The sequence below is a fragment of the Nelumbo nucifera genome, chromosome 5, assembly GCF_055504915.1.
Source record: "Nelumbo nucifera cultivar China Antique chromosome 5, China Antique-T2T, whole genome shotgun sequence".
Lineage (NCBI taxonomy): Eukaryota > Viridiplantae > Streptophyta > Magnoliopsida > Proteales > Nelumbonaceae > Nelumbo > Nelumbo nucifera.
Genome location: NC_142653.1, coordinates 3133803 through 3143740, shown reverse-complemented (window position 1 = coordinate 3143740; position 9938 = coordinate 3133803).

Here is a 9938-nt window from a genome sequence, read left to right as displayed (position 1 = left end):
AGGTACTTTAAGATAATATGTAAAAAATAAGGTTGTGTTTGGTTTGAAAGGAAAAGAATGGAAATAGAGGTGTGCCATGCCAAGCCTGGCATGATCATGCGGGTCGTGCTGGGCCTGGGGTTTTAGGTCCATGGGCCAGCATAGCCCGCGGCACGGCCCATATATATTATTTTTATATTATATATATATATATATATATATATATATATATATATATATATATGTAATATTATATATATTATAATTAGATAATAATATATAGTATATAATATATTAATAAAATAAATATTTTTTAATTTTATTATACTAATTTATTTAATTATTGTATATATAAGAAATTGTATACACAAAATTCATATAAAATTAAAATTTTAAGTTTTTTATAAATTTTTTTTAAATAAATAGCTTTGGCCCGATGCACAACCCGACCTGGCCCAAGGCTCAGCCCACGGGCCAGCCCGGCCCGCAGCACAACACGGCACGGCATGGGCTTGCACGAGCCTGGGCCATGCCGGGCCGACCCCTAAATTTTTCACCGGGGAGGGTGGCACGGCCCGCACTTTGCATGGGCCGCTCGCGGCACGGCCCACTTTACACCTCTAAATGGAAAGGTAGGGAAACCTTTACAAATCTCTGATAGGTTTCCCTACATTTCCCTTCCTTTCCTTACCTTTTCCTTCAAATCAAACATAATATAAGGGTAGAGTTAATCAATTTTCTAAACCATAGGGATACTTTAAGAAATTTGCCATTTACTTAATCAGCCTTACAAAAGTAGAAATGATAATTTTAACCTTAACATTTGTTCACACAATTTTAACTAAAATAAGATAAAAACAGAAATATCATTCTTACCCCTAGTAAAAAAAGAAAAAGAAAAAGAAGAGGCATCACAATGTGGTTGTTATTAGTTTATTACTGATGCAAGTCAACTAAACCTATAAACATAGATAACATGGGAGAAAATCACCATGATCTTCTCCAATCACATACACTCAACATCTTATCCATCAAATTTCTGTTGTAGTGGGAGGTTTCATCTCTAAAAGCTTGACATGTATGAAGGCTTTGTTTGGTTTGAAGTAAAAGGTAGGGAAAAGGAAGGGTTCCTTCAAACCAAACACAGCTGATGTGTTAGAGTACTTTTTAAATAAAAAACCATTGGACATATGCCTTAAACATTTTCTATTTGATTTATGTGGCCATGTGACCATTTTCAAACAGCAAAACAAATGGTTCTTGAGAGATAGTTGATTGAGTAAACCATTTGCAAATTATAGGGGGGTTTTAATAAAATGCAAATAGGTTTTAGTAAGTAGTGAAACTATAGATTTTAAAGAGTAAATCCATTAACTATGATGTCGGAAGGTATGATATGGAAGACCAATCACCGCCCCCCTCCCAAAAAAAAAAAAAAATTTAATGAATACCTACTGATTAGCCACCACTTTTATGCATACTGTTTTGTTGGTTACCAGTATTTTAGATTTCTTGCCTTTTCCAAAGAAATCTGTTCACGTTTACCCACAATGCACTACCTTGTGCATGATATTATGTAGGAGGATGAGATGTTTTCATGTGTGGCTGTGATATTATGTAGATCAAGGTTCAAAATATCGTTATGTATCGGCCTATATGTATCGTATTGGGGCCTTCCCGATATGCCCTTACAGGGGGTGTATCGGGTCAGATCATGGTTCAGAGGGTAGCTAACTGGTCCTGCCATGTCAGCATAGCTCTCCTTTGAGAGAAGCTATTTATCTATTTTCTCCATTTTTTGTATTTTTTCTTATTTTCTTTTGTTCTAAAAATATAAAACGGTAATCATTGCTTATCTTGATTAGATTAAACAACCAATGAAATTAATAATTATTTTTTGTGTTCTCAATAAATATTTTAAATTCGTTATATAATTTTGTTAGAATATTTAAATATTTTTTTAATTTTTTAATCCAAACTTTCTTTAGATAGATATAGATAAAAAGTAGGGGAGAGGATAAATAGGAATTAGAGATAATTTAGGAGAGAAACTCTCTACTAAATTAGAGATAAATAGGAATTAAAGATATTAGATTTAAATATTTATCATAACTAGATTTTAAATAGTTAAAATAACAGAATTATGTAAAAAATTTAAAAAATTTCTTCAAAGTAGAAAAATAATTATAACATAATATTGAAATTAATAATAATTTAATATATTACAAAATTAATATGAAATTATGTAATAATAGTATAAATTATGATTTTATGGAAATTACATTCAATAAATAATTAATATTTTACATATTATTTAAGTATTTAAATAACTAAATATTTTAAATAATAAAATATTTAACATAACTAGATTTTAAACAGTTAAAATAAAGAAATTATGTAATAAATTTAAAAACATTCTGAAAAGTAGAAAAATAATTATGACATAATATTGAAATTAATAATAATTTAATATTTTTACTTAATATTGTAAATAACTAATTTCACTTATATCAAGTAATAATTCGAGAAAATAACTTTCAAAAATATTAATATTTATTAATAATAATTTTAACTCTTAATCTGTATTTATTATATAATTATATATACTTTATTGTATTTCAGTAATTATTTATAGTTTTTTGTGATAAATGCATTTTCAATGATTATGTATCAATTTATTTTGTTTTGATTTAACAGAAATCTTTCAATAATTATTGGAGATTAAATTACTAATATTGAATTTTTTTAATTTAATTTATTGTACTTATTGTATTTTTTTATCTTATTGATTAATTAATATTTATTAGAGATTATACTATTTATTAACTAAGTTAATATATTTTTAGTACTTATTGTATTTTTGTAATTTTTATAATTATTGTATTTTTTCATTATCAATATATTTTCAATAATTGTGTGTTTTCACTATAAATTTTTAATAATTATTGGAGATTAAACTATTATTATTTATCGGAGATATGACTATTAATTTAGCTAAAAGTATGAGTGTTCATAAGTTGGTTCGGACATGTCGTAGGCTATTTGGCCAACCAATTAACCTGGTCAGGTTGGAGGTTGGGGAGTTGGTCAACTAAAGCAAACTGACCTTTTGTGAAAACCGACCCACTCAAGTTGTATTAGTTTGGGTTAGTTGGTGCAAAAGATATAAACTTAAAAATTAAATTTAATTTTAAAAATTACAGTGCAATTGTAGGTAAATGGTGGTCACTTAGACCATCAGAACAGAAGAGGTGTCAAACTAATACTATGTGAGTGCCTGTAATGAGTCCATAACTCACATCACACATTTGTGATAAATTCATGGTTGAAACAGGTTGCGATTAACTTTGAACCTGTACGGATTTACGATGAGTTTAAATCCATTGCAGAATTGCGATGAGCTTTGGACCCGTGCGGACTTGCAATAAGTTTAAAGTCATCACATAATCGCGATGAGTGTAGACTCACCGACCAACTCAGGTTGGTTAATCAGATTGTTTATTAAAAAGTTCAAATATAAAACAATTATATACTCTTATGTATTTCTATTGTTTAACTTTCGCTTAAAAAAGTACGAGTCCCCGTCACCATGCCTCTCCTTACTCCATTATCTTCACTTTGCATTCTCTTTGACTTTCTCTCCTCTCCCTTTTCCACCACTCTCATTAAGCCATGTCACCCAACTACCTAAAAATATTCATATAATCTCTCTCCTAAGGTATCTCATTTAAACCAATAGGAAAGTATCATGTTGCCCCACTCCCTAATGAATTCCTAAAATGCATCCCCTCAATCTCTCCCTCATTTAAAATATTCATATTAATTCATAAATAGTTAAATACGGTTAATATTTAATCCTACCCATATTCAATGAGTATTAAATAGTATTATTACCAAAAGTTAATAAATACGGTTAGTAAATTACCAAAAATTAATAAATATTGTTATTAATTAACTCATTAACAACATTTATAGAAATTGAAAACTCTTTAACTAATTTCTATAAAATTGAGAATTATATTTAACAATTATCAAAAAGTATAGAATTTTAGTTGTTGTTATTATTATAATTAATAACCAAATACAAATGGGGGAACAAAATATTATAATGTTAGAAAATGAAATTATTAATTAATTTATATTGAAAAATAAAAGATAAATTAGTGTAATTTTGTTAGTAAACTACCAAATAAAAAAATATTAAAAATTTTTCAATAAATCCCCATAGTTACACAAATGTAATAAAATTTTCATAAAATTGCATTTTTGTAAAATAACATTTTTGAAATTAAAAGATATAAAGTATTTGAAAGTTTATTAAAATGCATTAAATAATTATTGAAAATTATTAAAGATAAATGACTATGGGAAATGGAAAACTATAATTTTAACAAATAATTACACAATTTATTAAGATAAATTAGTATAATATTAAAAAAAGGAAATTATTAGTCTGTTTATATTAGAAATTATAAGATAAATTAGTATAATTCTATAAGTAAACCATTTAAAAAGAAAATAAATTATTTAATAAAAATTTAAATAAATTTGAATAAATTTTCAAAATTACACAAGTACAATAAATTTTCCAAAATTTTCATAAAATTACATTTTTAATATTAAAGACAATAGTGTACTTTTAGAAATTTACCATGTGGTTGATACTCAAAACTTGGGTTGACAGGGACAGTGTTTTCAAAACTTGATCAAACTAGATGGTTAGACCAAAAAATTGGGAACTAGACACCGTTTCACCTCAAAACTGCTTTTTGTCCAAAAACCATTTATTTGGTTAGCGAACCGTTGACATGAGCGATTGAACCGTTAACCCGGATAACAGTTTTTTGCCTTTTTTGTTTTTCTAATTTTTTATTTTATTTTTTTTTTTGTTAGAGCGGGTCATCCATTCGACAGACAGACCGTTCGACCCAAGAACGGTTCTCTATCTAGTCCAATTTTAAAAACCTTGGACAAGGAGTGGGTGCCTTGCCTTGAGTTTGGCTAGGTGTGTGGCATGGCCTGGCCCATGGACCAGCCCGACCCATGGCACGACATGGGCTCATGCGGGCTTGAGCCGTGGGCCGTGCCAAACCGACCCCCCAAATTATCCTAGAAGAGGGAGGCACTGCCAAGACACCTCATGGGCCAGCACAGCACAACTCACACTTTGTGCAGGCCACACCCAATTTACACCTCTATTTGAACCTGCCCAATGCTAGGAACAGGGTAGGGAAATTCGAGGTTGATGAGGTGTGGGATGCCTTTCCCCTGAACTCGCCCAACATTGAGGAGTGGTTACTTTGCTCTGAGCTCGCGCGTCACTAGAGACGGGGCAAGAATGGGGTAGAGTGTCTTGACAATGGGGCATGGGAAGGGATGGGGTGCCCGACCTACCCTGAACCCACCCCGTTGTCATTCCTATACAATTGTTAATTATTAGTGGAGTTAATAAAAATGTTAGCTTTTATAATTATTTTTATTTAGTTTAAAATTAATCAAAATTTCATTTAAAAATAATAAAAAGAACAAAACTTATTAAAATTACTACAAACTATAAATAAAACTAAATTTATTAAAAAAATATTTATTCATATTCAATTAACAATAATTATTTTTTATAAATCAATATTAAATAAAAAATAAAATTATTAAATCTATCAGATTTTACCGTGCATCCCACCCATTCTTACTAGTAAAAAAATAAAACATAAAAATAAACACCATATAGGCCATACGGCGTATCGGCCTGTATAATATTTAGAAACTTGAGGTAGATAGACGCGAATAGAGTTCTTCTCGGCAGGAGATCCAAGAGATCCGGACTCTATTTGACAAATGACAAGCAAAGACGTAAGTCTTATTTAAAAAAACAATCCATATTTTTTAAACTATCAATATAATGATTTATAAAACAAAGATAAATTTTGCAGTATAGATATTAAATCATCCCTATTTATACATAATATCAATCACCAAATGAAAAATCTTCAGACCAAGAATTTAAGAAAAATCTTTTTTTTTCATTTCGAAAAAAATGTTGAACGAAGAACATGATTTCGAAAAAAAAAAGTCATATCGAAGAATTTGGTCGTCTATGCATTTCTGATATCATATGATTATTTGTCAGATGGCTTGCTTCTAACGATCCAAAAGAACTATGAAGTTAGATACGGTAGAGATTCTTCAATTCATGACGATACAAGAGAAAGACCTTTCTATGGTTTAAATTTCCAGGCCATTATTTTCATAAGAACAAAAAAAAAAAAATCCAGGCCATCTAAGGATCCAAGCTCCTATTAGGTTAATCATAATTGCCCAGTACAAAATCTAGAGATTATTGGGTTGGTGGGCCGTGGCCCACAATGTTGACGTTTTTCTCGCCAAGGGAGCATGATGAACACGACAGGGAAGACGAAAGTTGTATTGCTTGGAGGGTTTATCTCACCTCAATTGTTCTGCGTCTGCTATTATTTGAGGAGTGATTATTTCAGTCCGGCCCAGCAGAAAGAAAGAAATAGTCTCTGCATCCATGGGATAATTCAGTTCGGATTTCCTATCCATACATTATTTCAATCACACATTGAGAACATTTCATATTATCATTCATACGGAGAGATGTTCTCAATGTACGGTTATAGTGTTTTTGTAAGTAGGTGTTTAGGATTCTTGTGAATTGTAGATCTGAATGGTAATTGTTAGCAACCCAGATTTTTCTATTTATTTTCTCTACTTACAGTAAATTACAGCAACACATCCCACAAATACAATATGGTGATGTGTTGCTGCAACTTCGATTCAAGGCGGGTATGAGTGTGGGTAGAGATTTGTGGGCAGAAAATCCAGATCGTATTGTTATAACAGGTTATTATTTGATGATTTCAATCCATTCTAATTCATTTAGCCCATTTGTCCGTTAGTTTAAAAATAGCCAACTAATAGTACACAATAAGGCTTTAGAATTAATTAGTGTATTTCTTTTTTTGTTTTATTTTGTTTTGTTGGATTGGGCTGAATGCTTCAGGGAGAGGTTTTTTTTTTTTTTTGTTCAATGGCTTTTGGGGCAAGGCGTGTGTCCTCCCTTTTTTCTTTTTATCCTAATTTTGAGAATGGTTAAAAACATGTTAAGATGGTCACCCTGGATAAATTTAGGGAATAATAATAATAATAATAATAATTGGACAATAATGACGAAGGTTGTTAGTTGGATTGTGATCCGCTGAGAGAGAAGAAGAAGAAGAAGAAAAAGAAGAAGGGGAAAATAATAACCAACTGGTCCAACCCTCTTTTTTCTGGTTTGTCACTCGCATATAACATATTCATTCTTATTATTGTTTGAGTAATTGGCTTAATGTATTTATGTTTAGGTTTAATCAAGTTTTAAAATATCGAATATGTCCGATATGTAGGTAGGGGCATATCAGGTGAACCGATACACATTTTGGTTGTTTTTTTTGTTTTTTACTTTTTTTTGCAACCGGTTTAGGAGGGTCAGTTTAGATCTCCTCTATCCCCTGAACCGATCAAACCTCCGATACACCCACTGTAGGGGCATATCGGAGGGGTCTTAGAATGATATGTATCGGCCGATACGGGTTGATACATGTCGATATTTTGAACCTTGGGTTTAATTGAAGCTATAGTAAATTGTTGAAACCTCCCTTGAAGTTTCTTATCGTTGTTGAAACTTTCCCTAAAGTTTGGTAATTGCAATAACCTCCTTTGGACTTTCTAACATAATTGCAATTAGACCCATTTTGCTTGAATCTTCTAAAAAGAGGAACAAAATTGTTCAAAATACCCATGTAAGTTACTTTTGACTAAAATATTTATCTTCCAAAATTTCTCTTTATATCAATAGCTACCCCAAATTCAAATCCGCCCTTCATGTCAATTCCTCCACGATGGTAAAGCTATAATTTTAAATTCTCTTTTTCTTGTTGTTTACAAAGTTTGCATTGTTTTTTTTCTATAAAAGCCAACCTCAATAGTAACTGTATGGGTATTTTAGACATTTTTATGCTTGTTGTTAAAGGATTCTAACCACAGAATCTATTTAATTGCAGCCATATAAAAAAAAATCCTAAGAAATGATGACAAATAATTACAAAATTTCAGTGAAAGTTTCAGCAAAGGCCAAAGACCTTAGAGGAGGTTTCAGCAATTTAACCTTATTATATTTTTGTAAGAAATTGAAGCCCCAATTGGTTTCAGGCTTTCAGCTCCCTCCGCCCTTCCCCTATCCACCCAAAATATTAAACTTCATGCCGACGTAGAAATACGAAATCATACAATTCAATCTTTCTTCAAATAACGGAAAAGAAAAAAAAAATATAGATAAAAAATGAATATGTATTATTATTATTAAAAACATACAAGAGAGAAGAGAGATGAGAGAGAGAAAAAATCGGATTTGATCCTAAACCGTCCTCATAGCATATTGCAGCCGTTCATTAGAAATATCTCTCTACGAACAAAAAAAAGCATGGAGATGTTACAAAAGCTGTGAAGACGGTGTGAGGACGGTTATATGGTTTTGTGAGGACCAAATCCGAATTCAGAGAAAAAAAGTGAGTGAGATAAAACATGAAACAAGTTAATACTTGTCGTACTTATCGCTGCGGAGAAGCATTACCACGCATTTTCTCATGATGTAAAATCTGGACCGTTGTTCCTTTATTAACGCCAACCATCCACGATTCCTGGCCCAAGAATAATCCAATTTTTTTGTCTCCTTCGGTAGACGTGAGGCTGATTGACCCATCACCTTAGTGTCCATGCTGTTCAAGTTCTCGGGTCACCTCCTGTTACTCCCGAAGCCGAAAGTTTTCTGTCTCAACTCTCACCCCCCTCCTTCCCCTCCCTCCCTCCCTCCCTCTCTCTGTCTCTCTCTCTGTACATGTCTTTTTTATTGGAAGCTCGGCGTTTTTTTCGGTCTTACTCCTTCAATTCGTTGCATGGTTATTATCAGATGTATTCTATGGATCCCATGTGTCAAAATTTAACTGGTTAGAGTCAAGTCCAACAGTTAGGGGCGATTCATGTTTGAGATGGATAAGGAGAGCCATCGGAAATTTTCTAATTTATGGGTAAAAAAGTTCTCTGGAGTTCGGATCTGCACCCTACAACGGGCGCCCCACAACGTCCTACAACACATCCCGTCATATATTGGAAACATTTTCCAGTGATATGAAATTTTCTAATTTATAATTAAAAGCTCTTTGGAGTTCAGATCTGCACCCTATAAGGGAACGCCCCACAACGTCCTACAGTATATTTGGCCGTGTTGAAAACATCTCCTGATGATAATATCAGAAATAATGGTATCATATACTGTGGGACATTGTGGGACGTAGATGTGAACTCAAAGCTTCGAGCGTCGTGCTGGAATTTAGGTTTTCTAGCATGAATTGTTTTACTAAAAAAAATAGCATGAATTGGGTTTCACATGAGGTGAGATGTATCAATAGAAGCAGGCCAAATTTTTGCAATAACCTTGAAATCTCATCCTAATTTCGAAATGGACAGTTGTGATGTATTGAAGAATTTATTTATAATAATATTCTGACGTGGAGGGCTTTGATTGAACCGATCACTAATTTTCCCTTTTTCCTTCACATTAGGTGAGATGTATCATAACGTGTCTCTACAGTATTCTGAAATTTCAAATTATGAGGGTTTCTATTGTCAGTCCATTTTTTTTTATCTTTAAATATTTTTTAAGCCCGTAGGCAAATCCATTCAAGAATTCAATTACTACATTGTTCCGAGTTTAATGAAAGAAAGTGTTACTGACCATGTGTGGGTGCGTAAGCTAGACGCACCATATTTGGCCAAAAACTCAGCCGCTGAATTACAAGCCCTAATAAGAAAGTGAGGAAGAAATCACAGCCCTACACTCAACTACAACATTCCAATGTGGGTTTGGACAACAACCCAATAGGACGTTTACTAAAACTTGA